The sequence below is a fragment of the Lepisma saccharinum genome, chromosome 13 (assembly GCF_977018435.1).
Source record: "Lepisma saccharinum chromosome 13, izLepSacc3.1, whole genome shotgun sequence".
NCBI classification, from domain to species: Eukaryota; Metazoa; Arthropoda; class Insecta; order Zygentoma; family Lepismatidae; genus Lepisma; species Lepisma saccharinum.
In genome coordinates, this window is record NC_139241.1 from 9,544,794 (window position 1) to 9,559,884 (window position 15,091).

General features: G+C 34.7%; 1 non-coding gene across 1 annotated transcript; it reads left to right on the forward strand.

Moving 5' to 3' along the window:
* The first annotated feature begins 14,416 nt into the window (after positions 1-14,416).
* LOC145997875 (U6 spliceosomal RNA) lies at positions 14,417-14,523 on the forward strand. The gene has a single exon (XR_014443261.1). It is a non-coding gene; the product is annotated as a U6 spliceosomal RNA (small nuclear RNA).
* The last annotated feature ends 568 nt before the right edge of the window (positions 14,524-15,091 follow it).

Here is a 15,091-nt window from a genome sequence, read left to right on the forward strand (position 1 = left end):
ACACTTTTATTAAATTTTGGACTCAAAGACATTTTTTCAACTTTTAATTTATTATTTTACAACTTTAAGTTAATTTTTTACCAAAATAACACTATTTGTACTATTCAAGCAACATTTTTTATTAAATTTTGGACTCACAAAGACATTTTTTTCTACGTTTAACTTATTATTTTACAACTTTATATTAATTTTTTACCAAAATAACACTATTTGTACTAATCAGGCAACATTTTTTATTAAATTTTGGACTCACAAAGACATTTTTTCAACTTTTAACTTATTATTTTACAACTTTAAGTTAATTTTTTTACCAAAATAACACTATTTGTACTATTCAAGCAACATTTTTTATTAAATTTTGGACTCACAAAGACATTTTTTTCTATGTTTAACTTATTATTTTACAACTTTATATTAATTTTTACCAAAATAACACTATTTGTACTAATCAGGCAACATTTTTTATTAAATTTTGGACTCACAAAGACATTTTTTCAACTTTTAACTTATTATTTTACAACTTTATATTAATTTTTTACCAAAATAACACTATTTGTACTATTCAGGCAACATTTTTTATTAAATTTTGTATTTACAAAGAGATTTTTTCAACTTTTAATTTATTATTTACAAGTTTATGCCTATTTTTTACTCAAATAACACTATTCTATCTGTTCAGGAAAGACTTTTAGTTACATTTTCGACACACAAAGTGTGTGTTCTCAACTTCTATCTGTTTATTTCACAAGTTTAGGCTTATTATTACCAAAATAACACAATTCAATCTGTTCAGGAAAGACTTTTAGTTACATTTTCGACACACAAAGTGTGTGTTCTCAACTTCTATCTGTTTATTTCACAAGTTTAGGCTTATTATTACCAAAATAACACAATTCAATCTGTTCAGGAAAGACTTTTAGTTATATTTTTGACACACAGAGTGTGTGATCTCAATTTCTATCTGTTTATTTCACAAGTTTAGGCTTATTATTACCAAAATAATACAATTCAATCTGTTCAGGAAAGACTTTTAGTCGCATTTTCGACACACAGAGTGTGTGATCTCAACTTCTATCTGTTTATTTCACAAGTTTAGGCTTATTATTACTCAAATAACACAATTCTATCTGTTCAGGAAAGATTTTTAGTTACATTTTCGACACACAAAGTGTGTGTTCTCAACTTTTATTTGTTTATTTTACAAGTTTAGCCTAATATTTACTCAAATGACACTAATTATATTATTCAGGCACCATTTTTATTACATTTTGGACTCTCAAAGACACACGCACACACACACACACACACACACACACACACACACACAGAGAGAGAGAGAGAGAGAGATATTTTTCCAAGTTTACAGGATTATTCTCCAAGTTTACTCAAATAACACAATTTAAATGTGTTGTGAATTAGATTTTGTACACACGACGTGTGTTTTGTCAACTTTAACCCTTTCATTTTTAAGTTTATTTTACCAAAGTAAGACGGCTTAGTCTATTCAAGAAAGTTTTCAATTATATTTTGGATGCAAAAGTATATTTTGTCAAGTTCTGCCCTTTTATTTTACAAGTTTAGGCTTATTTTTACTCAAATAACACAATTTCATCTATTTAGGCAACATTTTGTTTCTTATATTTTACTCACAAAGACATTTTTTTCAATTTTTAATGTATTATTTCACAACTTTATGTAATTTTTTATTCTAATAACACAATTTTAAATATTCAGGCAACATTTTTTATTGCGATTTGGATTTACAAAGAGATTTTTTAAATTTTTGTATTAAATTTTCTATTTATTATGTTTTGTATTTCACATTCACTAATTTTTAAAGTTTTACTTTTTATTTTTATCTAAAAACTAAAGAAAAAAGTATTTTAACTAAAAGTTATTTTATAGTTTTCGGTTTTCAGATTTCCACAATGCTATTTTTGGTTCTGTATTTCTATATTAGGATATTACAGTTCTAAGGTGTGTATAATATTTCAAAGTATTTTCAGGGTGTATTTGTTAATGCATTTGGATGATAACTATTAGGTTTTTTGGACGAACTAATGTTAAGAATATTTCAACCAATCAGAAAACGCGTCGGTTTTATTTCAACCAATCAGAGAAGGCGTCAGTTTGCTTATGAGGTATAAAAACTGCGTAAAAGCAAGCAGAAGCTATTTTGAGAAGTATTTCTGAAGCATTGCGTCAGAGAAGACATCAAGTTGTGATTATTGTCTGAGATTTGAAGACAAAGAACTCAAAAGAAGCTATAATTAAGGTAAGTGAATTGTTACATATATGTATGGTGCTTTTAAATAATGCGTAAATGCAAATATTGAAACGAAGAAAACGTCAATGCAAACCAAAAAGAATATGCGTAATGTGAACAAGTACTACAACTATTTTTCTATTTTCAGGTGCTTCTAATTTTGTGTGTGTGACTGAAAGGGACCATTAGTAAAAGATGGCGTCTTCAACCTCCACAAACAAGGCTAACCACACTGCGGTGAGTACCTCGCAAGAGATTTTACCACTGGAATGTATATTTCTCCACTAGTTTTTGAAATAATATATAAATCCAGAAAACAAAGAAACGAAAAAAGTAAATACAGAAATGAATATGCGTAATATAAACAAGTACTACAACTATGTTTCTATTTTTCAGGTGTTCTTATTTGTGTACCTGTGAGTGGAAGGATCTATTACTGGAAATAACGCCAACAAAGTAACCAACAAGGACATGAGTCAAATAATTGCATCATGTCCATGTTTTTCCAATTATATCTATAAGGACTGTGTGTTGGAGACTTTGAAGAGGTATACACCTGGCAAGTATATTATATGCTGGGGATGTTATTCTAATCAAGGCAACCAATTAGCCCACGATTGTGTAGTTAACCATTTCTACGAGTGTGAGTGCGTATGCTGTAAAGATGAAGAATTACTCTCTGAACTTTATTTTATTTGCCAAGGAGAACGCTGTTTGAATAAATGCCAACGATGTTTTAAGTGGATGTGCGAGAGAATCCAGTATTATTTACAGGACTTGGATAACACAAAACATATTTTTGATTTTTATATTACTAACCATGAGGATGTTGCGGATGCTTTGACGGCACACGAGGTACAGACAGAATACAAAGCTTTTTATAGTGTATTATGTGAAATTTCAAACAATATCGAACTAGTGAAAACTCTTATAGATCCTATACGCTCAGCAGAGCTTACTTATGGTAGCACAGGATTTTTGTGAGAGTTGAATAGAGACTGACTAATAACACCGAAAATGGTGCAATACATTATTGATGTACAAGGATTTATTTATAACAGAAAATTTATATTGCGTGAGATTTGTGTGAGTTCTACAAATTTGGACACTGTGTATTATGCGCTTGTGAGTGTTCCCGATTATTTCAAAGAGAACAAAGAATCGCGCTGGGTTAAAGACAATCTCCATGCATTAATGTATGATATTCCTTGTGGATGTGAAATATACTATGTCCGGAGGGCAGTTAGGAACTTGAACTGTCAAGGTGGTACATTTTTCTGCAAAGGAAAATCCCAAATTATCAAAGATTTGTTTAATATTGATAACATTGTTGATTTACAAACTGTAAACTGTCCATCCCTTAAGAATTTGTATATGTTTCAAGGAGGATTGTGCAAGTATCATTCTGATACTTCTCCCCCAGCTGAACAAGGTTGCGCATTCAGAAATGTTCAAAGACTTGTATGTTGGTACAATAATAAAAATATTAATGTGTAATGTATTTAGTGCAAATAATAAAGATTTGTGAAAAAGAAATGTTTTCTATGTTGTTATTTAGACAGTATTCGCGCAACTCTTTTTGAAAATCAAAAATTTTCCCTGCTTGGACCGTTTCCTCGTGCCATTTTAGCATCTCTTCTCTTTCTTTAGGGGACTTGGAATCTATATCATAATATTGAATATCAGGGAATGGACCTACATAATTCTGATTTGCGGGGGTTGAAAACAAATACGGAAAATCGCCTTTCTGCAAATCTTCCGCTAGTCCCAGACTTGCAGGTAAGTCCTTCAATTTCATGAGCATGAAATTTAACGAGTCCCTGAACACTATTTTCTTGGTAATAGACATTTCTATTATTTTCCTACCCTGCATAATTACAGAGGGGGTAATATTCTCTTTAGTAATCAGGTAATTTAAAACAAAATGTGAATCGTATCGCCCTGCATTATGTGCAATACACACGATTTTATTAAACCCTTCCCTCGGAGTTTGAATATATTGCATAAATTCTTGAATATTGGGGAAAATATGAACACGGGGACCACACATCTCACAGAAATCAGCATCAGTGTCTTTACACACATGACAAGCTTGCTTAGCAACAGCCAGATTGACTTCGTGTTTCTGGTCATTTTCGCCCTCTACCAGCATACACTCAAAATCATAAAAAATATAAAGAAACTTTGCACTTGGTTCGGGCTTTACAGGCTTAATATAGCATTTGTGTGCTGGGTCAACAAAAGCATTACAGCTTTTACAAAAGAATTCATCGCATTTGTGTGGTGTTTTGCGCTTTCTCTTGTTCACTACTTTGTAACATACGTTACATTGGTGTATAGTTTGGCAAACACTGGATTTCCGCCCTTCTGTACGCAAATGATTTTCATAACATTCCGGGGACAGAAACTTCCTATTACATGCAGTGCATTTTCTGGGAATAGTGTTATTGGATTCATCACTATGACTGTATTCACATAATGAACAATACCTAGTGCATTCAGTATGTTGATATTTATATTCAAATCCGACTTGGCATTTGGGGCAGTAATAATTTTTCACAAAAAGTCTGCGTACACAATTAACTATATCAAAATGTTGATCGTGATACAGTAAATTAATCTGTTTAGAGGCGAACGGTGTTGACCGGATAACTTCATACTCTCTTTCTCCCTCTTTCATTGAAAACACAACAATTTGGTACTCTGGTCCCAAATGGTTTTGAAATTTAACAATGTCCTCTACAGTGCATCCATTGGTTGGATCAACGCGTGCTTCATGGCATAACCGCATAGCGGCTTCTTTCAGTTTATTATCAGATCTTCGAAATGATTGGATTTTGTTTGTGTTCTTGTCGACTTTGACTTGAGCAAATGCAATTGCTCGTGGCAAGCACAAATTGTCATCATTAGTCATAATAGTGATAGCCCGCTGTCTCTGGTTAGCATTGTTTATTGATAGTAAAGGGGCATACTTTCTATAAAGGGGGTACTTGTTCCTCCCTCTACCGCGCTTGGGTTCGACAATATGCGCCATGCATTTCAGAGAGTTATCTACAAAGAAGGATTCATTGCTGTTCAGCACTTTGGTCACATAGTGTTGAATAATTTTAGGATTTAATGCCGAAAGGCGGCGCCAAGGGATATAAATATCCTTATTGGCTTCATTGCCGAAAATAATCAAACCAACCTGACTGTCCGGTGCCACATCAAAGAAAATCTTTTTCATTAGAAATTGGAACATAGACCCAACCAAATATTCAGGGTCCCCCACAACCTGATTAGGTATTTCAATGGATACCTCCCGTCCTAGCATTCCAAACCGTCTAAAATATCTTTCTCTTTCATCCACAATAGAAAACTGATTTGCCCCCACCCCTAATTGACACATTGCTGTGTGCACTGTCTCGCAGAAAAAAGTCGGATCACAAGAAGGAATATCGTCGTGGAAAATAACTCTGTCACACATATCATAGTATGCATTAACAAGTTCTAGTGGGGAAGTGTACTTTCCAGAATGAAAATTACATATAATTTCGTTCGAAGTACTCACCGCAGTGTGGTTAGCCTCGTTTGTGGAGCTTGAAGACGCCATCTTTCAGTAACAGATCCTTCCAGTCGCACGTGCACAGAAAATAGAATCACCTGTAAAAAATAGAAAAAATAGTTGTAGTACTTGTTCACATTACGCATATTTGTTTTGTGCTTCGGTTCATTATTTGGTTTACAAATTATTTAAAACACGCTACATATATGTAACAATTCACTTACCTTAATTATAGCTTCTTTTGAGTTCTTTGTCTTCAAATCTCAGACAATAATCACAAGTTGATATCTTTTCTGACACAATGGTTCAGAAATTCTTCTCAAACTAACATTTTCTCGCTTTTACGCGTTTTTTTATACTTCATAAACAAAACTGACGCCTTCTCTGATTGGTTGAAATAAAACCGACGCGTTTTCTGATTGGTTGAAATAAAACCGACGCTTTCTTTGTTCTTGCGTTCTAGTTAACCTTGAACTTCTTCCCATCATCCTTTGTTCTAGTGTTCTCGGTAACCTTGGCATACTTTGACAGAAACATGTCGTAGCATGCAAGCGACGCACCGTTTCAAAAAATTTAACCCTTGCTGCGCATTCTCAGACATTCTTTGTTGTCTGGTTGAATCCCTCCCCTGCCCTACACTATTGCATACCTTTCTCCTGTTCTTGCGTACTGGTTAACCTTGAACTTCTTCCCATCATCCTTTGTTCTAGTGTTCTCGGTAACCTTGGCATACTTTGACAGAAACATGTCGTAGCATGCAAGCGACGCACCGTTTCAAAAAATTTAACCCTTGCTGCGCATTCTCAGACATTCTTTGTTGTCTGGTTGAATCCCTCCCCTGCCCTACAGTATTGCATACCTTTCTCCTGTTCTTGCGTACTGGTTAACCTTGAAAAAAAAACCGGTTCTGAAAATCTACCGAAGCGTTCTCTGATTGGTCAATCAGATTCCTTCTTTGTTGTGACGTTCTGACGTCATTTGACCTTGACCGTAACTTCCCCAAAATTCCTTTCTCGTCTACCTGCGCTGAATATTAATTCTTTCTCTCTGTCTGGCATCAGAGCGGAGTCGAGATTCAGAGACAGTATTCTGTCTGGCGTGTTGCACCACCGTGTTTCATAACATGATGAAATTACTGCATAGTACTAATTAATAATATTACATATCGCGGGTTCGAGTACCGGGACCGTCCCAAATCGTAATTGAACCTGTACCTACAGCCATTACCACCGTTCATAGCGGTTCATAAACCATACAAAACTTATTTTCAATATTATAAACATTAATATTAACATTTTATACATTACATACTTTGCAGTAATGAATATAAAACCATATGCATAGCATTTAGTACTTCTAATTACCTTCTATATACATATTTTTCATAAAATAAATAAATATATATTCATATAAAGTTATAAACATGCAAACACATAAATGTAAAGTACTCTAAGTACTTGCTAATGAATTCTAAGTACGCGCAAATTAATTAAAACCCGTGCAAATTAGTTATAAGTACGTGCAAATGAATTGCGAATATTAAATAGTGATTGACGTTATCTAATGTACCTACTACTAGCGTTAACTCGTCATGCCAATGACGAGTGCTCTCATCATAGGGGATGAATGATGAATAGCTTACATCACCCAGCAATTAATTGCGAAGTGACTGGTTCTGATCCCATCATTCTATAGAATGATACGATATTGTAGAACGTAACGTTGGAAATACAGCTTGTAGCATTTTCTATAAATTAAATTCAGGTCCGCTTTGCGTCCAGGTACACGAATCGAGACTGGACCTACAGTTTCAAGTAGGTTTGAATCAACTTAGCAATTTACCTTAAATGGAAATGGAAGCTTGATTACAAGGCGACAACTTTAGCAGCTTTGTGACGTAATTTTACAGCTGTGTCCTTCAAGAGCCATTATTTTGAAATTCGAACAAAGTGAGATAGTTGTATTTCTTTTTTGGCTTTCTTTATATGTTGAAGTAGGTAGGCTAATGAGAAATGAATATTGTGCAATTTTGAAATCCTGAAAAAAATTTCCCTCCCCTGCAGAAAATGTTGAAATTCAAGTTTTGATTAAAAGTGAAACATGAGTAAGTTTGGAGTGTTGTATCTTTGGAAAGCAACAACATCCCAAACTCTTGTTTTGATATACTGTTAATATAAGACTGTTGCTTATATACATTCAATTATTTTGATGGGGCATTGTTGATTTCCATTGTTATGTCGCAACAAAGAGTGGTCCAAAATGCAATTTTTCCCTGTTTTCAGTCCTTAATATCTTGGTTAAGCAACACTACCCGAAAGATTTTGTTTACTGGGCATTGAAGCTCACTATTAGGACAAGCTACGTGATATAGCACATTACTTGGATATTGATGCTGTTAGCAGATTTAACTATTTAAATACTAAAAAATTACGAAATCCGCTACTTTAGAATTAGGCTTATCACAAAACAGCATCAAGCAAAAAATGAACTAAATATGCTATCTTGTAGCTGAATATATGTACTAGCAGATGGAAATGAAAAAAAAATCTCGTCTCATTTTTGAGAAAAAAATATTAATAAACGTCAATGTAAATTATCACACTTCCTCCTATCAGTTAGTGGGACAGCCCTTTCTCCTCCCTTTCTTTGTTCCAAATGGAACAATCCATGTCTTAAGAAATTGTGGGGCAGTTTTTGTTTTTCTTTCCTTGTTCGATAGCGTAGTGGTAACGTCGCCTCAGGGGGGCCGGGTTTGATGCAAGGTTGTGGTACAAGTTTTTCAGATCTCACTTTAAACTGCAAGTCCCCAGTCCCGATTAGCCTTCTTGTGCATAAAGTGGACTAGGAAACAAAGCTCTACCAAGCTCTATATACAGTGGCGTACCAAAGACTTTCGAAAAGGGGGGACTATACATTTTTTGCAGTAGCCAGCCATCCTTTTCCCTTCTTGCTTTATATTCCTTGAATCCAGGCCAGTACCCAATTTTTCTTTGTGGGGTGGGCCAAGCCCGAAACATCTTGGTTATATATATATATATTGTCATGAATTGTATGTCAATTATTATTTAATTAATTAATATTATTTTTTATTTATTTATATATGTTTATAAACATATATAATAATAATAATAATAATAATCCTTAGCGCGACAGCCCATGAAGGGCCTTGGCTTACCTACCGACTGCCGGTCTCCCTCCAACGCTTTCCTTCGTCACCTCTAAGCGTGGAGATCTTCAACCAGTATTGGAATAGTCGGGGGGTCAGCCCGACGTATCCCCAGCCGTTAAAGTAGGTCTCCGTGACTGGATTACGCTCACTCATTCGGAGCTCCCCAATTTCCTCACGATGGTGGGTTGCCACCGGCCCTATACGTAGGCCGAATAAATTCCGACCAGAGCCGGATTCGAACCTACGCCGTCCCGTCGTCTTGAGATCGTCTTGCGGGACGGCGTAGGTTCGAATCCGGCTCTGGTCGGAATTTATTCGGCCTACGTATAGGGCCGGTGGCAACCCACCATCGTGAGGAAATCGGGGACCCCCCGACTATTCCAATACTGGTTGAAGATCTCCACGCTTAGAGGTGACGAAGGAAAGCGTGGGAGGGAGACCAGCAGTCGGTAGGTAAGCCAAGGCCCTTCATGTGCTGTTGTGCAAAGGATTATTAGGCCACGTGTTTAGATCTATTTTTTATATTTGTTTTATCACATTTTATAATTATATGTATATGAATCAATTTCCTTCAGTGAAGGTTCCATTGCGCTCGAGAACCAGCTCTATACCGCGTCCAAACAAGACCGTCTTGAGGTTCAGGTCACAGCGCTCAGTCAATACGTCATCATCTGGAGGCGATCGTCTTAACGCTGTAAACCCCTTGTCGAAATTTTACCATAGATAATTAAGGTATATTTATTGCTTTTATGAAGTTAAATTTTGACATTTACCCTTCCGACGAATATAGAAGAAAAATGTATAATATTGAATATTTACATCAAAATGTTCATTCAGGCCACCACAAAAATTCCTACCATAGCACAAAGAAAGAGTTGATAACCGTTAGAAACTTCCTGGCGGAAAAATTTAAACATTGTATATCATTGAAAAATATTATCGGGGATATTTGTCAGCTACAGTAAAACTCGTAACTGCTTTTGTATGAACTTTTGTATGTAAAATCAATTGATTAAATAAAAAAAAGCCGTGTTAGGTTGACCGTAAACTTTCCAAGTTACCTAATTAATTAAATTGTCTTTAACTCTACCCAAAATTAATCATCCAGATAAAGCAGATATTCTGCTTAGCTATACAATCTCAATACAAAAGCTTAATTTATATATCCTTGCAGCAAAAGCGAAACAAATTGGTACAAGGGCAATGTTGCATTTCTGTGAATAAAGACTAAACCTAAATCATTTGTCATATTGTAATTTCGATCCTATTGACTTTATTGAACGATAGATAATATACAATTTGAATCTTTTCATTGTCGTTAGTAACATCTGTGAACATTGAAAAAAAGCAGATTAATATTTCGATCTTAGCGTTCACTTGGGATATAAACATTTGGAATATTTCCTTACACTGTTTTTACATTCTGTTAATAACATCGTTAAGAATGTTAATAAATTATGAAACAATAAACATTATCACTGATTTAATAATCAAAGTTACGAACATTGAAGCTTCACAAAGACAAAAAATAAAAAGCAGTTCATACGAAACAGTATTATAAAATTTAATACATTCGTAGTTCATATTAACATAGCTAGGTAACAAAATGCTTTCTGTGTGAAAACATTTGTATTTGAAATATAAGTAATATATTCTTGGATAGTTTTTCACACGAATATTTCATCGAAGTTCTTGTTACACATCGCACCCTTGTATTTGAATGTACAACATATCTTCCGATTAGCATAAAGAACCATAAAGCGGGATAAAATAAGAATGTAAATGTACACCTGTATCAACTTTACACCGTTGTATAGCTTTCTTTCATTAAGCACATTTTGAAACTGAAAATTTGTGTAAATAATATGAAAATTTTATCGAATACTTGCATAAAATTTTCACTAACAAATTGCTTTAGTAGACACGAACGTAACATTTTAAACGTTGGCTAAATCTTGAAACAAATTAATTTGCAATCATAAACAATAATATTAACGTTAACCAACGTTTGTAATTCAGGGTAAATTATTTGATATTTCTAAAAACAAATGTTGACAAGAGATAAAACATGACCACATTTAAGAGTATATTAGATGCCTATTCCGTACCAGCGGCTTACGCAAGGGGGGGTTACGGGGTTTAAACCCCCCCTTTGAGCTTGTGAAATATTATGAAAAATGCTGTGGAAAAAATGTAAATGGCCAATTTATCACAGTCAATGATCTGGGACAATACTATTACTATTACTACTTCTACTACTACTAACAATAATAATTTGAATTATTATTTCCATGCAGCATGAGAGAAGCACAGCATTCCAAACACACGCGTCTTTCAGAGTAATGCCTTGAAAATAAACACGAGTTCTTGAAAATAAAATATGAGGGTAACCATGATTAAAAGAGAAGAAAAATGTTTTGTATCTCAGTTGCAACAATGTTCAATACACTGGCGTACGCAGGATTTTTTTTTTCGCGAGGGGCTGGAATAGTAAATGTGAACACATGGCTTCGTTTTGGAGGGCAGGATGCATAATAAAATATTTCGTATTTTTGGAGCTTTTCAGTCTATTAAAATTGTATTCAAAGTCAAAAATGGTAATCGGGACTCACTTGAAAAGAGGTTTCGCATTTACACATTTTTATCTTTTAAAGTTCTTAACGGATTTTAATTTGAAAATTCTGATTTTCTCAAAATTTCGTTAGGGGCTGGAACACCATCGGCCACCATTCTACGTACGCTAGTGTTCAACGAACTTGTATTTTTTTTGTGTGTGAACAATGAGAATTAACAAAATAAAGTTCTTGGTTCGTTGTAAGAGGCTAATGTATAGACAAAGGCTAGGCGGACAAGAAGTCAGTCACCAGTTCGCCTTCCCATTGTATTGTTTAAAGAAGCACGTTTGAATGTCTCTCTTTTAAATGTGTCACCTTGTTGACTAGACAATTATTCAAATGGCAAGAAACTTAACTATTGTAAAATATTTTGTTGGTAAGAACAGCCAGACAATCCAGATGTGAATTATCGGGGACATTTATGCGGGGAAGAAACCGGAAAAATTCCAACCAATTTCGGGAATCTAATCCGGATCTCCCGCGTGATTGTCAGACACTCTACCGACCAGACCACCGCAGCTCCTTGGATGAGTTCCATACTTTGATTATTTCAATTTATTTTAATATATTTTCTTGTTTTTATGGATTTTCTTAATCCTTAAAATGTCTCACCTCGTTGACCAGACAATTATTTCGTAACAAAGAAACAAATAAATGCTCCCAGAATTTGATAGAAATAGAATGACTAGAAAGTAATTTCATTCTATTGTTTTCATAAATACTATATTTATGTAGATCTCTACTACTTAATAGTGGTAGTGGTATTAGTAGTATTATTAGTAGTAATTCAGCTAATTAATTAATTATTATAAGTATTATTAATTAATTGTGATTATTATTATTATTTAATTAAAGTATAATAAAACAATGATAAAGTGAATTTGGAGAAAGTTTTAGAAATAACCCCTCCCTTGATGAAATCCTGCGTACGCTACTGTTCCGTACACATGAAATATTTACATCATGAACTATAACTCTTATTTATTTATGAGTATAAAACCTTTGTTACTTAACTTGTATCTTTTCGTAGGGACCGAATCCCATGGAATTGCCCTAAACATTTCTCATTTTCAGCAACATCTTGAAGAAATGTGAACGTTACTCTTACCTTTTTCATCATAATTGCCTCTGTAATTGAGCACACAACACTTATACACCATGCCTCTCAGTGGCGTACGCAAGGAGGGGTTACCGGGTTTAAACCCCCCCCTTGAGCTTTTGAAATATTATGGAAAATGTTGTAGAAAAAAATTTAAATGGCAAATTTATCACAGTCAAGATCTGCGACTGTAATAATAATAATAATTTGAATTATTATTCCCATGCAGCATGAAGAAAAACACAACATTCCAAACACAATCTAAGCGGACGCAAAGTTCAATTTTGCAATTTTTTTGCAAAGTCGCGCAGTGACTCTCGCGAGAATTGTAAAAATTCCTTGCTTCGTCGCAGTGTGCCGACCTTATTGCAAACGTTCTTCTCGGTACTGATTTCACATCCCCTTGTGAACTCTCAAGTGATGCTGAGTCTACATCCACATCATTAAAGAATGTTGAAGAAGTGCTTTGTGAATCACCTAGAAGTGATAAATGTGTTGGAATGTCTATAAACTTATTTTTCAACAAAAACATAGACTCAGTGGAATTTAGCAACACGTATTCTCGCGCTTCATCATCATGCTGGGGGAGTTCCATAAATGTAAATTTCCCCGTGCATATAGCACCGTGCCATGAAGGCACACGTAGTGGTGTGGTGGGCCCCAAAGATTCTCGATCTCGAACTATTTTGCAGGTGATGTGATCAGCACCATGCTCCGGCAGCCTTCATCCCCCAGGGTTGCTCTCAGGTACCCATTGCTATGAAGCTGGGTGCGGAGACAAGGCTGGATAAATTCCAACCAATTCCGGGAATCGAACCCGGATATCCCACGAAGTTGTCAGACTAGACCAGCGCGGCTCCTTGAATGAGTTTCATATTTCGATTATTTCAATAAAACCAATATATTTGCTTGTTTTTATGGATTTTCTTCACACTTAAAATGTTTCACTTATCATATACAAATAACCGTTGACTAGACAATTATTTTGTAACAAAGAAACAAAAGAAATGTAATTTTGTTCTATTTCTTTCATAAATAGCAGCTGCATTAGTAGTAATTATTAGTAGTAATTAAACTAATTAATTAATTATAAGAATTATTAATTAATTATTATTATTAATTAATTAAAGTATAATAAAACAATGGTAATGTGAATTTGTAGAAAGTTTTCGAAATAACACCCCCTTGATGAAATCCTGCGTACGCTATTACCTCTTGCACATTTAAGCATATTTACAAGTCATGTAAACTCGATTACAGTTCCTAAATTTGCATTACAATTCCATATTCATTAAAAAGGTCCATCATTGATTCCGAAGAAGCAAATTAGACATGGCGGCTATCTCGCCTCCAGTTGATGACGATTAGTCACGTGACCGGAGCAAGCCATGAGGCTTTCAGATTGAGAAGGTAATGGTCCAAACAGTTTGTTGCTTGGCCACTAGATGTCACTAGGATCGGCGCGAGTAAAACGTCCAAATGATCGATGAGAGATTTTACGTCCGTGTGTAATGAAAACAAAATTGAAATTTTATGGCTCATATTATTATATCATGTTGTGTACACGCAGCTTCAAAACTATTTATCCAAATTTTCTGTAATCTTTAATCTGGAATTACTTCAACAACCACTTGGGAATTCATTAGTCCATAAATTAACTCCCGCAGGAGAAATATTGTGTTTATTTAGACCTATATATACAGTGCGTGAAATGATTGTGGATGTACTCGCTTCGGCGGTACATATACTAAAATTGGAACGATACAGAGAAGATTAGCATGGCCCCTGCGCAAGGATGACACGCAAAATCGTGAAGCGTTCCACATTTTTTCCCGATATTTAATGTCACGTTACAAAAACATTCTCTGCTTTGGAAGCTAATGAATGTCTATCGCAAGTTTTACAATCAATTCTCCACTGATGAAGTTTGAATTTGAGTGCTTCGTGAACAGGGACCTGGATTTTTCGTACTATTCCTTCTTTTCAAAAGTCGATATTTATGGAAGAGGAGTGAAAAATAATTGAACTAAATCTAATTTTCAGGTACCAGCGTAGCGCACTTTTCTACCCTGCCCTCAACCCCCGCCAAAGGCATGCGCAGGGAAATTTATTTGGGGTGCCTTAGGCGAGTTGCCTATCTGGACAACGTTAGCTTAAAACTTCACATTCCATTTTCACATAAACTACAGTGCGCTCTCTCTAATTCGAACTAGGATAATTCGAACAAAAGCACATTCCCCTTGAAACCCCTTACTAAAGCAATGTTAAAAATGACTACTTAATCCAAATTTTGAAGGTTAAATTTGAATAATTCGAAGTCAGGTTTCCAATAATTTAACATAAATTTTTCCAAGAAAGACCAAAGTGGTTGTTGCTATACATAAGAAATTCCAGTAGA